The sequence below is a fragment of the Mustela nigripes genome, chromosome 7, assembly GCF_022355385.1.
Source record: "Mustela nigripes isolate SB6536 chromosome 7, MUSNIG.SB6536, whole genome shotgun sequence".
NCBI classification, from domain to species: Eukaryota; Metazoa; Chordata; class Mammalia; order Carnivora; family Mustelidae; genus Mustela; species Mustela nigripes.
This window is the reverse complement of record NC_081563.1, coordinates 57,389,086-57,408,208: the sequence shown is the minus strand read 5'-3', so window position 1 is coordinate 57,408,208 and position 19,123 is coordinate 57,389,086. Positions and strand designations below refer to the sequence as shown.

At 45.8% G+C, this 19,123-nt stretch overlaps 1 protein-coding gene across 2 annotated transcripts in view; it reads right to left on the bottom strand.

The window, feature by feature from the left end:
- The window catches only part of SPRED2 (sprouty related EVH1 domain containing 2), a 116,569-nt gene that overhangs the window by 59,668 nt on the left and 37,778 nt on the right, over positions 1–19,123 (bottom strand). The window contains exon 2 of one of the 2 annotated variants that reach the window (XM_059405961.1): positions 11,886–12,035. The exons of the other annotated variant lie outside the window; for it this stretch is intronic. The gene's annotated coding sequence lies outside the window, so the exon portion shown is untranslated. The remainder of the gene's footprint in view (positions 1–11,885; positions 12,036–19,123) is intronic. 2 annotated transcript variants of the gene reach the window in all.

The window sequence follows — 19,123 nt, the reverse complement described above, 5'->3', positions numbered from 1 at the left end:
ACCACTGTTACATGCTTTTGGGTCACTTTTCTTGGTGCCTCAATTCCCTTGTCTGGAACATGTAGGGCTTAAACGAATCCAATCTTTGAACCTCTAGAATTCTTTTTTAAAAAGATTTTATTTACTCCGACAGAGAGAGAGAACATGCAAGCGAGCATGTGCGTGCATAAGCAAGGGGAGGGGCAGGGGCAGAGGTAGAAGCAGACTCCCCACTAAGCAGGGAGTCCAATGTGGGCCTGGATCCCAGAACTCTGGGATCATGACCCGAACAGAAGGCAGATGCTTAACCGACTGAGCCACTCAGGCATCCCTGAAACTCCAAGAATTCTACAAGGCATGTATTGGTAAGGGCTACATGAGAAAACCGCCTACTAATACAAGTGGGAAGAGAGAAGAGATGGGAGTGGAAAGCAAGCTGGCAATGCTGGCGGATCAAGAACAGAAGACGGGGGGCGGGGAGGGGGAGGACGGGACAAGGTAAGTTCTGACCCTGGATCCAAGAGGCCAGCCTAAATGAACACACCAGTTTAAAAGGATGTGGCTCTCGCCCCAAAGCTAGAACTGTCTTTTCCTTACAAACAACATTGGTCAACAATAGCAGCTAATGTCAACACTGACTGTGGCCATATCATATGTAAGCACTGAGCCTCGCAATTTCACAGAACTTCTATCCTAGAGACCGGAGGTAGGAAATGGAGGCTAGTACATTCTCTTCTGTCTTCATGGCAATCAGTGCCATGATGACAGCATTTTGTTGTGACTTGCATGTCCCCTTTGCCATTGGACTTGAGACTCTCAAAAAAAGATGGTTATTTTCATTTTTGTAGCTCAATGTCTAACAAATGGTAAGCCCCTGGTAGACCAGAGTTTCTTTCATTTCATTCAAGAAACAGATTAACCTTTATTGGCTTAAATAGGGGGTGGAGATAAAAGTTAGATGGAAGGAGGAAGTGACAGAAAGGTACTAGCAAAGGTTTGTAATGTGTTTTCTTCATTACAAAACGTGCTAAGTTCATCCTAGAATACTTAGAAAATGCAAAGGAAAACATTCACCTGAAATGGCATTCAAGTGGTAGAAAGTAAGAGCATTAGAGGCATCTACAGATATGTGAGCCATGTTTACTGATTTGATTTATTTGTCACTGTCTGAACTCCATTACAAAAATGACTGGGAAACATTTCCCTATTTTTCTATTTATTCATTTCTGATAAAAACAAAAGATATTGTGTCTAAGTCTTAATAAGATTTTTTTTTAGTTCTTTGATTCAGCACCCCACGGTGCAAATAAATAATTTATGGGTTTCACATCTTATGGATCAGATATTAACTAAAGAACTAGAAGAGCAGCCTAGAATGCTAAAGCAAACCTTAGAGTTCTAGTTCTAGACCAATCACAATTGACCTATGAGGAAACTAAATTTTTTGTTCAAATTTAGCTCTAGGGTTCAGAACTGGGCTTGTGACTTTTGACTCTGTGTCTACGTTACCCACCTAGCAAGAAACCAAAATCATCCCTCAATTCTGTCACACTGTTAACTTTTGGTTTCTGAAAGGCAGTCAGAAATAATTCCAGAACAAGAAAAGTAGATGATGGTATCCAGAATATTTACTTGCACTACAATTCTGAGGTGCCAGGCTAAATATATCACCAGAAGAACAGCCAAAGCTCCTGATTACTCTGGAAATTGCTTCTGACTTTGCCATAAGCACTTTAGCTCTTAGCCCATTAAAAAAATGGGCCAATGAATCTGAGTTAGGGCTTGCTGGTCATCAGAGTGCAAAGTGATCAGATAGGCTTACAGATCATTGACTTTGGCCCCACCTTTCAAAGCATCTTCCCCTCTCAGGAATCCCTAACAGCAGTCATAATAAAACTTCCTGAAAGAGGAAAGGGGAGAATCCAAAGTGCCTCACCAAGAGAAGAACCTGGCCCTCTGTAGTAGTTAAGGCAAGTGCCTTATAGGGGAAGCTCATATATGCATAGTTAGCCTTCCAACTGAAAAAGAGAACAGAACCCAGAGCCTGCGTACGTTCAAGGAGAGAAGAGGCTCTTCTTGATGAACACATGCACCCTAGAATTCATCAAGATTTGGGGACCGACTGTCTATGTGCCTCTCCCAGTCTGTTGCTACCCTTGGTAGGATCTTGGTATTTAAAGATGAAGTAGCCACTCATCTTTCAACACAGACCAGGAACACTAGTCAACTACTTCATTTGGTGTTCTCTCACAAATATAGTGATCCTTCCGAAGACTGGAGGAAGAGGGGGAAGGCTGTATGCTGACTTCCTGCAGAGCTGCCAAGGGTGATTATGACCACATGCGGTTTTCATTATGTGTACAGCTCTTCTCGAAAGAAGACAAGACCTGTGCGTGATATAATAAATCCCCGATCAAACCTCAACCTTCTGAGTACTCACTCCTAGAACAGTACTCACTGTAGTATTCATTCAAGGAAGAAAAGGTACCAAGGAGAGCTTACTCACTCTCATTTAGTTGTCATTTAACAGGACGGCCTTCAAGTTTTATTAAAATTAGTTACCAGATAGCTAAAACAGAATAGTGAGGAGAATGGACAATGGATGGAGGTCCCACTTAGTTTATAGACGCAAAACCAAAGAGCAAGCCCTGGATGCACAAACTGAAATAAAATATAGAAGGTACATTTGTGGCAGAGCCAAGAATAGGTCCTCAGTGTCCTTGAATTTCATTTTTCAAAGTACTTTTTTTTTTTTAAGATTGTATTTACTTATTTGACAGAGAGAGAGAGCGCACAATCATGAAGAGTGGCAGGCAGAGGCAGAGAGAGGGAAGCAGGCTCCCTGCCGAGCAAGGAGCCCCATGCGGAACTCAATCCCAGGACCCTGGGATCATGACCTGAGCCGAAAGCAGACCCTTAACCGACTGAGCCACCCAGGCGTCCCTTCAGAATACTTTCAAACAAAGTTCACTCCAACCATGTTCTTTGCTTCAAGGCTCCCCCAAAGATTCTCTCTGCCCCTCTTTCTCCACCCAAGAGGGAGAAAACTGTTCCATGCATTCCATTTGTTTGTTTCCTGTGAGCCCTAGAGGAAATGTCCCTAATACTAAGAATGTGCCGCAAGTGCAGAGCAAGTGTTAACCTCAGAACATTCTTAGCTACTAGGGTGGGACTAGTTCAGCTGGAAGGGATTTTGCTACCACTCTGTAGAAGCTGGAAATAAATACAAACACACAATCAATATGGCACACGGGATGCCAAGGGAGAAACAAAAGACTGCATGGACAGAAAAGAAATGGGAACGGAAGCCATCCCAATTCCCCTAACCCGGGCCCACAGCTTCCCCTACAACACCTTCTTCTCCCCGTAAGAGGGAAACCAACTGCACTGGAGGACATGGCAAGAGACCTTCCCTATCCTTTCTGGTTAAACTTCAGTTGTCAGCTCAGTTTCTAGTTCAGGGTGAGGAAGGGGGAAAGCCCATGGGCTTCAGAAAAGAAGCAAATATTTATCATCTGCTGTTGAGCAGGGCATCATGGGGAAAATATGGCACACATTCCATGGGCTGGTCATAGGCTCACTGATCCATTTCCAAACACACCAGCTAAGGAGTGGTCAGAAGCTCCTCTAAGATTATCTGGGGCATGATAAGCCATCAACTTATCTGCAGGATATAAATTTAATTGTTCTGCCTAGGTAACATATTCATGATCATAAATCAAAATATAAAAAGGTATACTCCCTTGGGGCACCTGGGTGGCTCAGTTGGTTAAGCACCTGCCTTTGGTGTAGGTCATGATCCTGAGCCCTGTGTTGGGCTCCCTGCTCAGCAGAAGGGGAGGGGCTGCTTCTCCCTCTTCTCTGCCCCTCCCCCATGCTTATTCTCATTCTTTCTTTCTCCCTTTCAAATAAATAAAATCTTAAAAAAAAAAAAAGTATACTCCTGCCACATCCCACCTGTCCTGGTCCTTCTCCCACCCAATACACCAACAGTAACCATCTTTTGAAAGTCTTTTGTGTATCCTTCTAGGGTTTATACAAATATATTATTTACATGCTCTGGAGCTTGCTTTTTATCTCCTCAGAATCTTTGCATACGGAAACACAGAACTAATTCATTCCCTTTTTACATCTGTACAATATTCTGCCATAAAAATATGCTGTGATTTGGGGTGCCTGGGTGGCTCAGTGGGTTAAAGCCTCTGCCTTCGGCTCCGGTCATGATCCCAGGGTCCTAGAATGGAGCCCTGCGTTGGGCGTCCTGCTCAGCAGGGAGCCTGCTTCCTCATCTCTCTCTGCCTGCCTCTCCTCCTACTTGTGATCTCTGTCAAATAAACAAAATCTTTATATATATATAGTGATTTATTATATATTTATGCTATTATATATTATATTAATATAATTTTATATATATATATATATATATATATATATATATATATATATATATATAGATTTAAAGAAATGGGTAGAAGACATGAATAGACATTTCTGCAAAGAAGACATCCAGATGGCCAATAGACACATGAAAAAGTGCTCAACATCACTCGGGATCGGGGAAACACAAATCAGAACCACAATGAGATACCACCTCACACCAGTCAGAATGGCTAAAGTTAACAAGTCAGGAAATGACAGATGCTGGCGAGGACGCAGAGAAAGGCGAACCCTCCTACAGCGTTGGTGGGAATGCAAGCTGGTGCAGCCACTCTGGAAAGCAGCTTGGAGGTTCCTCAGAAAGTTCAAAATAGAGCTACCCTACGACCTAGCAATCGCACTACTACTGGGTATTTACCCTAAAGATACAAATGTAGTGATCCGAAGGGGCACGTGCACCCGAATGTTTATATCAGTAATGTCCACAATAGCCAAACTATGGAAAGAACCTGGATGTCCATCAACAGATGAATGGATAAAGAAGATGTAAAATATATATATATAATGGAATACTATAAAGTCATCAAAAGAAATGAAATCTTGCCATTTGCAATGATGTGGATGGAACTAGAGTGTAGTATGCTGAGCAAATTAAGTCAGTCAGAGAAAGACAATTCTCATATGATCTGTCTGATATGAGGAATTTGAGAGGCAGGGCAGGGAGTCGTGGGAGGTAGGGAGAGAAAAAAATTAATTAAGATGGGATCGGGAGGGAGACAAACCATAGGAGACTCAATCTCGCAAAACAAACTGAGGGTTGCTGGGGGTTGGGAAGTAGGGATAGGGTGGCTGGGTGATGGACACTGGGGAGGGTATGTGCAATGGTGAGTGCTGTGAAATGTGTAAGCCTGACGATTCACAGACCTGTACCCCTGGGTCAAACAATACATTACATGTTAATAAAAATAATTTTAAAAGTTAAATAAATAAAATGAAAGGAATAGTAGGGAAAAAAAAAGATATACTGTGATTTAACCAGTCCCTTATTAACGGACACTGAAGTTCTTCTGAACCTTTTGCTATTGAAAACAATCCTGTGACAAACAACTTCAGAGATCAGAGTTGCCTTTATATATTAAGATGCTTGTTTACTGCTCTGTGATTAACTGGACCATGATACAGAGAAAGAAGGAATAAAAACCTTCCAACTGCAAACCCATTTAAAGTCAAGACAAAGCCTTTCTAAAGCAAAAAATATGGTTCCAGAAATAGGAGATTCTGATTTGATATGACGCATATGGGGTAGGCACACAGAGATTTGCGCAGGGAGCCAGAGTTCACTTATTTAGACTGCCCATTCTCTATCCTGATCTTCTCCTGCTCACTCCCCCTAAAGACTTGCCACCCATTCATCCCAGGGGCCATCCAGTCATCTACCTCTCTCTAAGAAATCCTAACAGCATTCTAGCTCTTAGAAGGGACACACTGTACCAACACAGCGCCAACGGGTTAGGTAGCTTTCTTTCTGTCCTCAGAGGCCAGAAAGCAACCCTCTCCTTCCCTCTGGACCTGAATCCAGAGGTTCAGCTGGAGGGGAAGACTCGCAGAACCCATCTGCACCCTAAGGAAGCAGGGCTGAGAGCTATTGGCTGGTCCCTGCATCAGGGCACAAGTCCCAGGTGAAGTCCAACAGAACCAGCACAGCAGGACCCCTCAGCAGAGCCCAGGGAGGACCCCCAAGAGGCAGTTTCAGCCCTTCCCAGTCACTGTCTTCAGCAAAGGAGCAGGAAATTCAAAACCATCCACAGAGTTGACTCACACTCTACAAGCAGGCTGAGGTTCTATTCTAAGCTTACCAAATGAGCTATGCCTTCAGGCAGAAGCAGAGCCGCACAAAAGTGGTTGTGACTGGGGCCTCAATGAGTACTTCCTCCACGACAGGTCAAGGTCTCACCAGAAGGGCTAAGGAAGATAAGGGGCAAAGAGAGACCACCCCACAAACACCTGGTGAGCCAAATGCCATTTACACCTTTCCTCAGACCTGCGGATGCATCATTACCTGTGCTCGCACACAATGATGGTTTAATTACCCCAGGGTGCAAGTCACACTGTTAAAAATGAATTATACTCGTTTGGACCCTAATTGGAAGAAACCAAATGTATAAGTGCACTTTTGTGACAAACTGGGAGAAAACTGAACACGGATTTGCTATTACATGAGATTAAAGAATTACTGTTCATTTTCTTAGGTGTGATAATGGTACTGTGGCTGTTTTGTTTTTTTTTTTAAGTCTTTAATCTCGGGTGCCTGGGTGGCTCAGTGGGTTAAGCCGCTGCCTTCGGCTCAGGTCATGATCTCAGGGTCCTAGGATCGAGTCCCGCATCGGGCTCTCTGCTCAGCAGGGAGCCTGCTTCCCTCTCTCTCTCTGCCTGCCTCTCTGCCTACTTGTGATCTCTCTCTGTCAAATGAATAAATAAAATCTTAAAAAAAAAAAATAAAGTCTTTAATCTCTTAGAGATGTACATGAAGGTATTTATGGATGAAATGATGTCTGGAATTTGCTTTAAAATCCTCCAGCCTACCCCTCACCTCTCCAGAAAGTGTGTGTAGAGAGGCAAAGGAAACAGGAATGACTGCTGGGTGATGAGGGCATGGGATCCCCTCCACTATTCTCTTTTACCTTCGTGGAAGACGTTTCATAAGAAAATAGGTTGTTAGAATAGCTATATGCCACGGAGACCTCCCTCACTACTGACTGCAACAGGCAGTTCAGCCCCTAGAGGGGACACCCTGGCCCCAGGTGATCCGTAGAGGAGAGAGTTCATGACCCTGCCAAGGTAAGTCAACTCAGGAGGGAACTGTAGCAGAAGGCTTTTCATCCCATCACCTAGAGCACTGCTTCTCAAACTTGGCTGTCCACTGGAATCACCTGGCAGTTTGTTTCATTTCTTAAAAAATATTGGTCCCTAATTTGATTGTTTGGGACACGGCCCCTATTTCTGGATTTTTTCAGAGTTCCTCAGGTAATTCTAATGGGAACTGAGAACCAGAGCTCTGGGAACCTAATGGGCCGGTTCAAGGAAAGTCAGGGGTTAAATGTGAGAGTCAGTGGCCACCACACACTCTGCTGCAGCCTGCCTGTGACCCTGCTGGCCTAGAACTCAGTCTCACTGGGACCCCCAAGTCAGGGATCCAGGCCAAGTTGCCCTGAATGATCTGTGTGATCAAGGAGGACACTAGGACTATAGTAAAAACTAGGGACTTGGCAAACAGATTAAAACCTGAAGGTGGGCCTTCTTTAAATCCAAACAGGAAATGACCAGTAATCAATATCAAGTTCATAAAGAGCATTCCGTTGGGTGTTTCTTTTTACTCACCTGAGCACTAAGTGCTGGTGTGCCTCTTGCTAAGGCTAGCCTCTGTTAGCTCCAGAAAAGCTTTTAAGAGGTGGAAGGGTCTTAGGCAGCTTTGTCTGTCAGAGGGGCTGACTGCTAAACAGCTGGCCTTATTCAAAGCTGAGAAGAACCGGGAAGAACCGGCCATTCTCCTCTCAGGAGTACAAGCCTCACCTCACAGAGGACTGGGGACATTTCCCCCGCAGCAGGTGGCATATCTGATGCGTGACCAGGGGCTTCTGCATGGCAATGGGGTTAATTCTAGTGTCACTCTCCAAGGCCGAGGGGAGGTGGAAGGTCTGCATCTGTTTAGGCTCTTCCTATGTGCAACTCTTAGGACCCTTTCTCCCAACAATCCTGAAGTGGAACCGGGTTCTGATTTTCTAGATGAGGGAAATGAAGTCTAGGCAATTCTAGTTATGACACCAGAGGCGACCCAGCCATCGAGAGCAGCACTGGAGTCCGACCAGCCAAATTCTAAAGCCCTATGCTCTTTCCACAGCGAGGACAAACTCAGATATACTGAACATGGCACCTCTAATTTCCACCTGTAAAAAATAATCCAAAGGCTGCTTGGGGGCCCATCCCTTCTAGATGAACCTATTGGTCATCATGAGCCTCAAGAGATGAAACTCTTGAGCTTTCTTCCATCATTTTCCATGGAGACATGCATTTTCCTCCACCCCCAGTGAGTGCCAGTTCAGCGGTGCTTTCTAGCCACTCAGCCGTCCACGGCAATACAAGAAAGAGGAAGGTCTCCCACGCCACCTGAAGGCCTTCCCTTGACACAGGCTGACACTCTCAGATTTGACTTCCACATATCGCAAAGGGTAAACAGACGTGGAAGGCAAGTCAACATCCAAAGCCAGGTTTTGGCTTCAACTCCTTGGATGCAGGGAACGTTCTGCTTCTGGCCCCATTACCAGCTACACAAGCCCCAAATGCCAGCTCAGCAGCAGGGGTTACTTACTACACTAGGTGTAAAGATGAATTTACTCACCCCAAACCCTGCCTTTAAGACTTCTGCTCTGCAGCCTCTATTAGTGTTCCAAAGTTGCTGTCCCAAGTCAAGAGCTCCCTGGAACCCTTCTTCTGGGGGCTGCCTTTAAGGCTAGTCTTCTAATAAATGAGCCAACCACTACAGTGTAAAACAAAACAAACCCAACCCTTATTTTTTAGTTGAAACACCATTTTTTAACCCATAGCAGACCTATCACCAAAGCTTATTCGCAAATTCTTAATCAAACTGAGCTCTAATGAACTTAAGGCCATTTCCACACTTCAAATTTACTTTCATAGTTTAATTTTTTGAAGAGATTTTATTTACTGGAAAGAGAGAGAGAAAGTGTGTGTGCGTGCATAAGCAAAGGGAGGGGCAGAGGCAGAGGGAGAAGGAGACTCCCTGCTGAGCTGGGAGCCTGATTCGGGCTCCATCCCAGGACCCTGGGATCATGACCTGAGCCAAAGGCAGAGGCTTAACCAACTGAGCCACACAGGTGCCCCTACTTTCACAATTTAAATACTTAATAAAATCATCTTTTTTCATCTGAGATTTCCAAAAAGGAAAGGCTTCTGAAAATGTTTCAAGCCAATGGTTGGGAGATCAAGATATGCATGCTGTTTCCTGAGGTGAGGTCACAGCTTTGAAAGACATAACACTCAAGTACAAAGGTACGTATTCAGACACAAAGGTGTAAATTCTAATGTGTTTGCCTTAGAACAACAAAAAACTCGGGCCACATAATCATATCTTCTGGTACATTTTGTATAGCACTCTAATCCATCATGCAGCATTAAATGGCATTAATGAACATATCGTCATGAAATGTTAACTGACATTTACCTGATGTGCCAAGTAACTATGCCTTTGTGTGTGCTCTTTAATTTGCACAGTGGTTATCTGAGATGGGTGCTGAGTATCCCCATTTTACAACTGAGGAGACAGTCACCCAGAGAGCAAAGAGCCCAACCTACAAAGCCATCGAGAGGTAGATGAAGAGAACAGCCTGATTCCAGAGCATACAGCTCTTAACCCTTCCGCTTATTTCCAAACCTCACCAAACCAGCCAGTCAGCCGTGGGGCTGCCCTTTCTGCACTAAGCTACAAGGCACCTTGGAGAGGCCAACGGAACATCTTTCGAGGCAGCCTGGGACCCTCCACTGGAGGCAAAAGCCATGTGGGGAAAATGTACTGCAGGGCACAGCAATTTTTTTTTTAATTTTATTTTATTTGAGAGACAGAGAAATAAAGACAGAGTGAGCATGAGTGGGGGAAGGGGCAGAAGCAGCAGCTGACTCCCCACTGAGCAGAAAGTCAGATGTGGGGCTCAATCCCAGGACCCTAGGTCCATGACCCAAGCCAAAGGCAGATGCCCAACCGACTAGGCCACCCAGGCGCCCCAGCACATAGCATTTTAAAAAGCCATGTGAGAGGGTGTCCTCCTAGCAAAGCTAAGATACTCAACAGTACTCCTCGACTTTAAGCTTAGTTTTTGCAACAACCCAGAATCAAACCCTCCCTGATGTCGTGTCCCAGCCTGCACCAGCAGAGACATGTTGATAAACAAATGCATGCGCAGAATGGAACAACATGCTCACAGGCTGGTCTGGGCAACGCAGAGTGATGTCCTATGGTAATGCCCTCAGTTCTGGAGTCACACAAACCAAGCTGTACTTCCGCCTCATCGATTTCTAGCTAGGAGATCTCAGGGAACGTGTCTCAGTTTTCTAAATTCAGATCTCCATCTGCAAAAAGGGACACAATGGCTCCTACTTTGGGGTATACGAGAGTCTGTGACGCCAATGAACTGCATGTGTACTAAAGCACATTGCACAGAATGGGCACTTAAGAAATGTTGGTTCTCGTGTTGATTATTCCAGCAAAAACTTGGTATTCCAAAACAGAAGTGTGGACAAAATTCGTCAAGACTATGGAGCCCCTTGGTGCAGGGCTGCTGGGATGGCTGAGGACAGAAACCCCATCCCTGGGCACAGGTGTCCAAGCAGAGACATTTCATCATGTGAGAGTCTTTGGCAAATGGTAACTGTACAATCCAACAGCTTCCTTGTCTTCTGAAGTCAACATGAAACTCCTCCCTGCAACGGGGAATTATTCTGGGCTTTCAATTACCAGTGGGATTCCCACCCACCCTTATCCTGAAATGCCACCTCGACATTAGGAGGTTGGCTGTGGTTCTGTACCGCGGTCCTTGTCAGAGCAGGACTTTCCTAAGCTTCACGCCCACCACTCCAAAGGTGGACCGGTCTGAAATAGTAGCTTCTCCAGCCTAACTGGGTCATTCCTGGGATGACAGCGACTGGAGCCTGACCTGGGGACAGATGAACTATCTAAACAAGAGCATAAAACAAAACAGTAAGATCCAAAGGACACCACCATCCCTGCAGGTTCCATGCTGACAAGGGGAGTTCTGAATTGAAGGGGGAGAGGGCAGCAGAGGGGAAGCTTCCATAAAGGAGACTGGTCTGCAAAGTAGGCTAAAAAACAAACAACAACAACAACAACAAGAAGCCAGGAGGGGTGCTTTTGAAAGGATTTTTAAAAATCCCTGCTGCTTATGAAGTTATTAACTCTTTGCTTCGCCAAAGGCTGTCCCACCCACTGCCCTAGAAAGTCTCCGCTGAGGCCTGGGTCTCCCCTCAGCCAGGCCACCAGGGAGAGGGGCCTCCCCTCCCCTCCCAGCCTCTGGGAACGTCCTGCCTTCAAAGCCACAACTGGCAGCTGATCTCATCACACAGACGAGCAGCAGCACCCACCTATAGAAATGTAATGCGAGCTCCCTATGCAATTATGATTTATCTAGTAGTCACCTTAAAAAAGTAATAAACAGGCAAAACTAATTAAAATATAGTTGACATAATCCAATATATCTAAAATATTCTTGTTTCCACAAGTAACCAAAATGATTTACTAATGAGAAATTATTTCGTATTCTTTGTAGCAGTAGTAGTATAAGTCTTCAAAACCCAGTGTGTCACTTTCCACTCTGTTCACACCAGCCTCATTCGGAGGGCACCACAGCGCAGGTGGCCAGGGGCTACGGAGATGGGACGAGCATGGGTCGAGAGCAGCAGGCTGTGGTCTGGCACAGCACAGAAATTCCCAGTTCAGTCACCTGGATCACCAAGAGGGATGGGCGGAGCTCCGTGCAAAATAGGACATCCCTGCCCCACCTCGGAAGGCCTCTGGAAAAGGCAGCTGGCTTCCCTCCAAGTTCCGCTGCGGCGCAAGCCACCACCCACGCAGCCCAGTCCCCACGGCCTCTCTGCAAGTCAAACAAGAAGGCTTACATTAAAAAATAAAAACAAAAAACAAACAAACAAACAAACCCAACAAAAATAACAAACTCACCTGTGTGCTGGCCTGACATCTGTAAGCACAGAAAGGTAGAAGACCAAAGATCGTCTCCCAGAGGCAGGCAAGCGGTAACGCTCACGCCTACATACCAAAGCCTGTCTGTCTGTCTGCCGGGTCTGAACTTGGCCTGGCGTCAACATGGCTTTTCTCTTCTTCTTTGTGCACAGTCATGAGCACCAAATATACCCTCATCCCCTTGTTTTTCAAAGGGCAAAGCTGGAAGATGTTTTAAGAACAAATTAGGGCCCAATGAGGGGTGTTTTAAATTCTTCAAAGGGGTTAGAAGCATTCCTGGAACCATGATCCCCCTGTGGATATTCAGCTGGGTGCTTAAAACCCCCTCCAGTCGGGCCCTCTGTGGCAATCACTTCATCTCCTGGGGCTCTGGCCAGAAAGGAGCTATTGGTCATCCAGAGGGAGGTGATATGATTGAGGGCACCTACAGACACCCACGGCCGGTCCCTTCGCACCCCTGCCGGTGTTCCCGTGTGCTGGGCTCAACCCTTCGGGACTGGCCTTACTCACCGTGCTGCCTCACTGAAACCTCTCCAAGGAAAAGTCTGACACCAGTATGGAAAAGTTCTCTTATCATTTGGAGAAAATAATTTAGGGCTGGGTAGATAAAACATGTACAGGAAATACTTCTATAGAGGTCTTGATCCTCTGAAGATTAATAACCCGCGGAGCTGGAGACCGGCCTCAAACTCGGAGGAAATAGGCAAGTTATAAAAACAGGAAGAGCGGGAAGTTTATTTTTGGATGAATATTTGTTCTAGTGAAGCTCTTGATACTGACACAAACCCTGATCTGTAGGTCATTTGCTCAGCTCAGCAGCTGTGGTGCGTGTTTCCACAAGCTGTCCCACCAGAGATTTCCGGGTCTTTCTGGAAAGGGCCTCACCCCCACTCCTGCAAAACATCTGCCTCGCTGCCACTGGCCTGGGGAATCCTTTCTCTGCCTTCCTGCTGGCGAGCAGACTCTGCAGCCCAGCTAAAAGCCTCTGCTGTCTCCTATAACCCTCTCGGCTGTTGGTCCCAGGGCCTGAAGGCAGCCCATCTCCACCAGATGTGTAAACTGGGGCTGCTGGTATCTGCCATATCTGTCTGTCTGCGGTCAGCCTCCCTCCACAGACCGCCAGCCTCCCTGGTTCTCCTCTACAACCCTGTCGCCACACCTTGCTCAGCTCCTACAGCTTCTAGGCTCAAGCTACCTTTACCGCCCCATCACCACCCGCAGGGCTTGACTACATGATTCGCAGGGCCCACTGCCAAAGCAAAAAGACAAACATTAAGAATTTCCGGACAGCAATGGCTGAGCGTTAAACCAAGCAAGGTGGGGCTCTTGGGTTAAGAGAAAGTGCGAGGCCCTCAGGCTGCACAACTCGGGCAGGCCCTTCTGTAGGTCTTGAGACACAGCCCTGAAGACAGAGGACACAACCGCTCCTACAAAGAACCCTTCTCACCTCTCTTCACCCTCACAGAAATTCGTCTCTCCCCTCAAAGAAGACTTTAAAACAGGCTTCCAGCTTCTTTTTTCGTTTGTTTTTATTCAAATTTCAGTAAGTTAACATCAATGTAATATTCGTTTCAGGTGTACAATGTAGTGATTCAACACTTCCATCCATATGTCAGCCGGCGCTCATCAGAGAGCGTGCCTTCCCTAATCCTCTCCTCAGTTTCCATCCAAAGTGACCCACTCACAGGCCCCCCTCCACAGAGCTCTCTGGTTCTAATTTATAGTATGGTTATTTATTTATCTGCCTCTCCTCCACCTCTGACTGAGACCAACAGTCCCAGGGCTCTGAGTTCACTGCTTAGTCACTTGTGTGCCCTCTCTTCCACCTTTCCAGAACAAAAGCTGGTCCACACGAGGACTACAACAGATTTCTACTGAACGGCCACTAGGACTACTGCTCTTTCCTTTAATGGCCACTCACAGGAGCCTCCAAGGACCTTGCCAAGTGACCAGTTAAGAGAAATTTTTAAAGCTCCCTAAAGATCGTGCTTTTACATAAGAGAAGATGCCCGGGAGCTCTAGAGACAGAATTACACAACGAGCTCGAGGGCATCTGAACAGGAACTTCCATTAACCACCATTATGAAACCTACTGGCCAGACACAAAGGCTGCACATGTTGACTTTGGCAGTGGCTTCACAGGTGGCCCAGCTAGCGCCGTGGCAGAAATCTCACCACCTCCTTGGCCGCTGTCAGCACCGTGGGGGGGCATGAAAGAAGGAGGGTAAACAGGAGAGCCAGCACTGCCTTCCTGTCGTCGTATTCCATCGGACACAGGGGTGGATAGAGCTGAGAGGGTGGATCGATGCTTCATTCCCTAACAACTGCCACTGGAAAGCCAAAGAAAGACAAGAGCCTTGGATTTTCTTAACTAGAAACTTTAAATGAGATCTCAGTTCCCTTGAAATGATGACCTCTTCAGGGAAAAAGCTTGTGAGCCCAGAAGTTCTTTTGGAGCAAAGCAGCAGAATGAGGTAGGGAGCAGAAGAGATGGACCATGACCACCACCAACCCTGAAATGTGGGCCTGCTTTATTATTCTTGAAGAGGAAGAAAAACACTGGAAATCCCAAATAGCTTCCTAAACATTCAGGCAAAGTTGATTTTTCCAGCAATTGGCAAATGATCCTTCTATAGGAGATAGTGAGGCCAAGAGGGGGATGATATAGTATCGGAAAAAGCACAGGTGGGGTGCCTGAGTGGCTCAGTGGGTTAATCCTCTGTCTTTGGCACTGGTCATGACCCCAGGGTCCTGGGATCGAGCCCCACATCGGGCTCTCTGCTCAGCAGGAAGCCTGCTTCCCCCTCTCTCTCTGCCTCTCTGCCTACTTGTGATCTCTGTCAAATAAATAAAATCTAAAAGAAAAAGTGCAGGCATTAATTTTGTGTGTCCTCTACTATTAGAGGATCTCCCCCAAATTTAGTCAAGGCACATTCCTTCCCCCACAGGCCATTCATAACCAATGAGAGCAACAGCAATAGCTTTACTGAGCTGGGTTGCTAGATCATTTGTTCTCCACCCCATCTCTGTGGGGAGGGGCCAGACCATCTGCACTTTTCTTGTTTGCTGCATTCTCCGCTTAGGGCACAGCTCCCCCTTACAAGATGTACGGTCACCTCTGATTACCCAAGACCCAAAAGGTACTGCCAACCTGGTAAGGTCTGAATGTAATCACAGATTTGTCAGAAGTAGATGATCCCCATCCTTCCGGTATGGTTCCCAGTCAACGGAAGAAGAGAGACCAAGCAACACATTCAGGGTGTCTCAGAGAGGACATTTCAGGTTTTGGACCTTCGGCGGTCATTCTGTGTGTCTACAAACACTTTGTTTCAGGAGTCCCAGGCATGAGTCTGTCCATCAGAGCCTTCACTGTAGAGTCCTGCCTGCCTGGACACATTTCACACAACAAATACTGCCCACATAAAGTTCTTTAAGAGCTACTTTCTTTTTCTTTTTCTTTTTTTTTTTTAAGTTGAAGCTGGTTTAATGTTACACAAAAACAGTTGGATTGTGAGGTACTCAAGCAAATACCCTGCAGACCTAAAACCCCAAGGTTGGCAGGGGGCGGCTGGGGGAACTCTTCCTCTGTGACAGGTTGATTTTGTGATCAGCATGCTAAAAACCTCATGCAGAATGGCTTAAGTGGTAGGTACTCAATTGATGCTGGTTCCCTCACTTGTAGTCACACAACACTGGAGACAGAAATTCCAAATGGCTACCCAAACAATCTCCTCTGTAAGCTGTACGCACAGCTCCTGATAGTGCTTTCTCCTTCAGGAATACAGCTGGGACCACTGAAAAGGGAATATGAACTCCCTCCCTTCAGAGGGTTCTAGTTTTCCTATAGAATAATTTGTAAGCCTCATCAGTTTTCACACAAAATCATGGTAAGCACACCCAAGTCTCAGCCTACTGAACAGAGAACAACAGCTAAATATATTCAATACCAGAAAAACACAAAAATTTCAAAGCATACCAGGTAAATGCTTCAAAATTATTTTTGAAGTAAACAGGACCCATGTTGCAAAATTAGGTAATTGTGTATATATGAATCCCAGAGCAGACATACTACAGCACTTGGTTAAACAAAATCAGAAATATTAAAATAATTAGCCCTATGCAACATCGAATGTGTATTTTCCAGTTCAGATTTAATAGTTTAGACTGTTAACTAAAAATGTGAACTTTAACCTAAACATACACATTTACGTAAAAAGGGAACTTCTAAACATGGAAAAACTAGGGAGAGTAAATAGCTAAAAACCACCATGAGTTAGCACTGAGGTTCGGGTCTTAAGGACAATGCCAGGTTTGGTGCATGACAGAGCCAAAAAGAACCAGGCCAGAGACTCATCCATGAGCTGTGTTCAGTCCCTTATTTTCATACTTGTTTAGGGTGAGAAGTTTAACCTGAGTGAATCCAGAGCGCTTATGGAACTCTGAATCCGAGCCCTCAAAGTAAGGATCAACAGGTCCCCCATCAGGGGCAGGGACCGAGACTTACCAGTACTTGACAAACAAGGGTAGTGTAAGGGGACGCCAACCCAGGGCCCCATGTGAGCAGACTACCCAGCCCAGCCCATGGCTGCCTCCCACCTAAGGTCTCCGTTCCTACTCTATCCTGGGCCATGCCCAAACCGGCCAAGGCCCATAGGCTTACAACTCCCTTTCCAGTAATTTCTGGAGCCCGAAGAATGGGGACCTTCATGAAAAACTCTACCGTTTCCTTGATGAGAGTGACTAATCTCCTCACTGGTGTGCTTACCATGTGCTCAGGGTCTGTTACCAATGGGGCAGTTAGTCCCTTGGTCCCATCCAAAGACTACCAGTAATACAAGAGGGCAGGGGAAAGGGAAACAATTCATCCCCCAAATACACATACACTCTTATTGTGTTCTTTGTCGTTTCCTGGTACCCAAAACAAAACCCAAACCCTGAGCATGTAGTCCAGTGTCATAAATTTATATATTATATTTAGAATATATTATAAATTAAATGATCTCTCTCAGTCTATCTCCTAGCCCACCTTCCCCCCATTGTCCTTGGTTTAGAGGTAAACTGCTCAACTGGGTAGCCACACAAGCCACCAATTTAGCCAGTGCCCATAGACACTGCTGGTTAATCATCTGGAGGAGCTGATTCTGATTCATGGGTGAAGTGGGAGATTCTGCATTTTTTTTTTTAAGATTTTATTTATTTATTTGACAATCAGAGATCACAAGCAGGCAGAGAGGCAGGCAGGGGGCAGGGGAGCAGGTTCCCTGCTGAGCAGAGAGCCCCCATGACCTGAGCCAAAGGCAGAGGCTTTAGGCTACTGAGGCACCCAGGTGCCCCCAGATTCTGTACTTCTAACAGCTCCCCAGAGATGCTGGCCCTGTGGTGGGAGCTGTGTGGAAGGGAGCTGTGGGCACAGGGGCTCTGGAAATCTTGACTGGCCCAGCCTGTCCCTTTCCCTCTAGTTTCTTAAGCCTCCACCCCTTTTCCCTTTGAGGATGAAAGGCACTTTGCTTTAAGGCTCTACCCCAGTGTCAGGAATCCCCCTGGCAATTCTCCCCTGTTCTCACCCCAGCAGATGTCTCATCACTCTTTTAGAGACAGCAGTAAAAAGATATATTAGTCTTTTTTTTTTTTTTTTTTTTAAGGAGTACCTTGCCTTAGGAAGCATGGTCTTTCCTTTAAACACTAAAAATTCTGAAGATACTCTACTTCTACAATTTAGAAAAATAATTTTGCTACATAACTTCCCTCTTCCCTCCCAAAAAAGTATGTTAAGTGGAGAGACAATAACTCATACTTTTGAACTTTCTGGAAGGAAGAGTATAAAGAAACACACAGGTTCTTTGAAAATATAACACACAATGTCCAAATTTAAACTTTGTTTTAGCTTGAACACCATAGTCCCCATGAAGAAGTACCTAAAACTTGATTATTTGTCGAATAACATTTCTAAGATGTAAAAGCAAAAAACATTCCCTGCCCTGCCCACCCCACACCTAAAAAGAAATGTGATTTTGTGCTTCCACATCGTGGGTGAAGAATGCCAGTACCCTCTCATTGTTCGATTAATGTGACAAAACAAACAATTAAGCAGAAACTCTGGCTGAGTTCTCAACAAGGTACAAGTTCAGACAATAGCTGAAGGTATTTCTTTTTGGTAAAGAAATGGAGTTGCTCTAACTTGAATGAGGGTTACGACGCTCTTTGCCACGCATGGATTTTGAAGGAGCTGGAAACTCTGCAGGAGTAAAACTGCATCATAAGAGAAAACTGAAATGCATTTTAAAAAACCTGGACAGTAAAGCAAATTTGTCAAAGAAATGTTTACAACAGATAAGCAAAAAGAAAATCTATGACCTGTGATCTACCACCCAGAGATCACCACGGCTAACAAAGCAAGAGGCAGTGACTGGGGTTTTGTTGAGCAAAAGAGGGCGATAGATATCCTATTATACTTCACCCGATCCCTAAGTTCAGACTCATCTGGAAATGTGTACAGAGTTCAGAAACATCATGGGAGATTCTGGCCCTTAGAGAAATGCCTGATGGTCTGAGCAGAAGAGCCGAAATCACCTTCAGAGGAGAGAAAGACTGGGCAGCCAGACTCAGTGAATCAGTGAAGTCAAGGAAAAGGAGAAGTGTTTCCAGAAATAACTAAAGCTGCACCTGGACCCAGCCCTATGCCACAAGATCATGTGGCAAAACTGAAAGAACTCTATCACCAGAGGCCAGTGCCTCTGCTATGGAAATCCCCACCCCAGGCTCCGGACAGGGAAGGTGTTTCCTCTGTTTGAGGTCACCAGCAGTCCCAGCATTGGGGGGGCGGGGGGACTGGTTTGAAGAACAGCAGTAAGAGTAAGAATGTGGCCAGGGCGCCTGGGTGGCTCAGTGGGTTAAGCCGCTGCCTTCGGCCCAGGTCATGATCTCAGGGTCCTGGGATCGAGTCCCGCATCGGGCTCTCTGCTCAGCGGGGAGCCTGCTTCC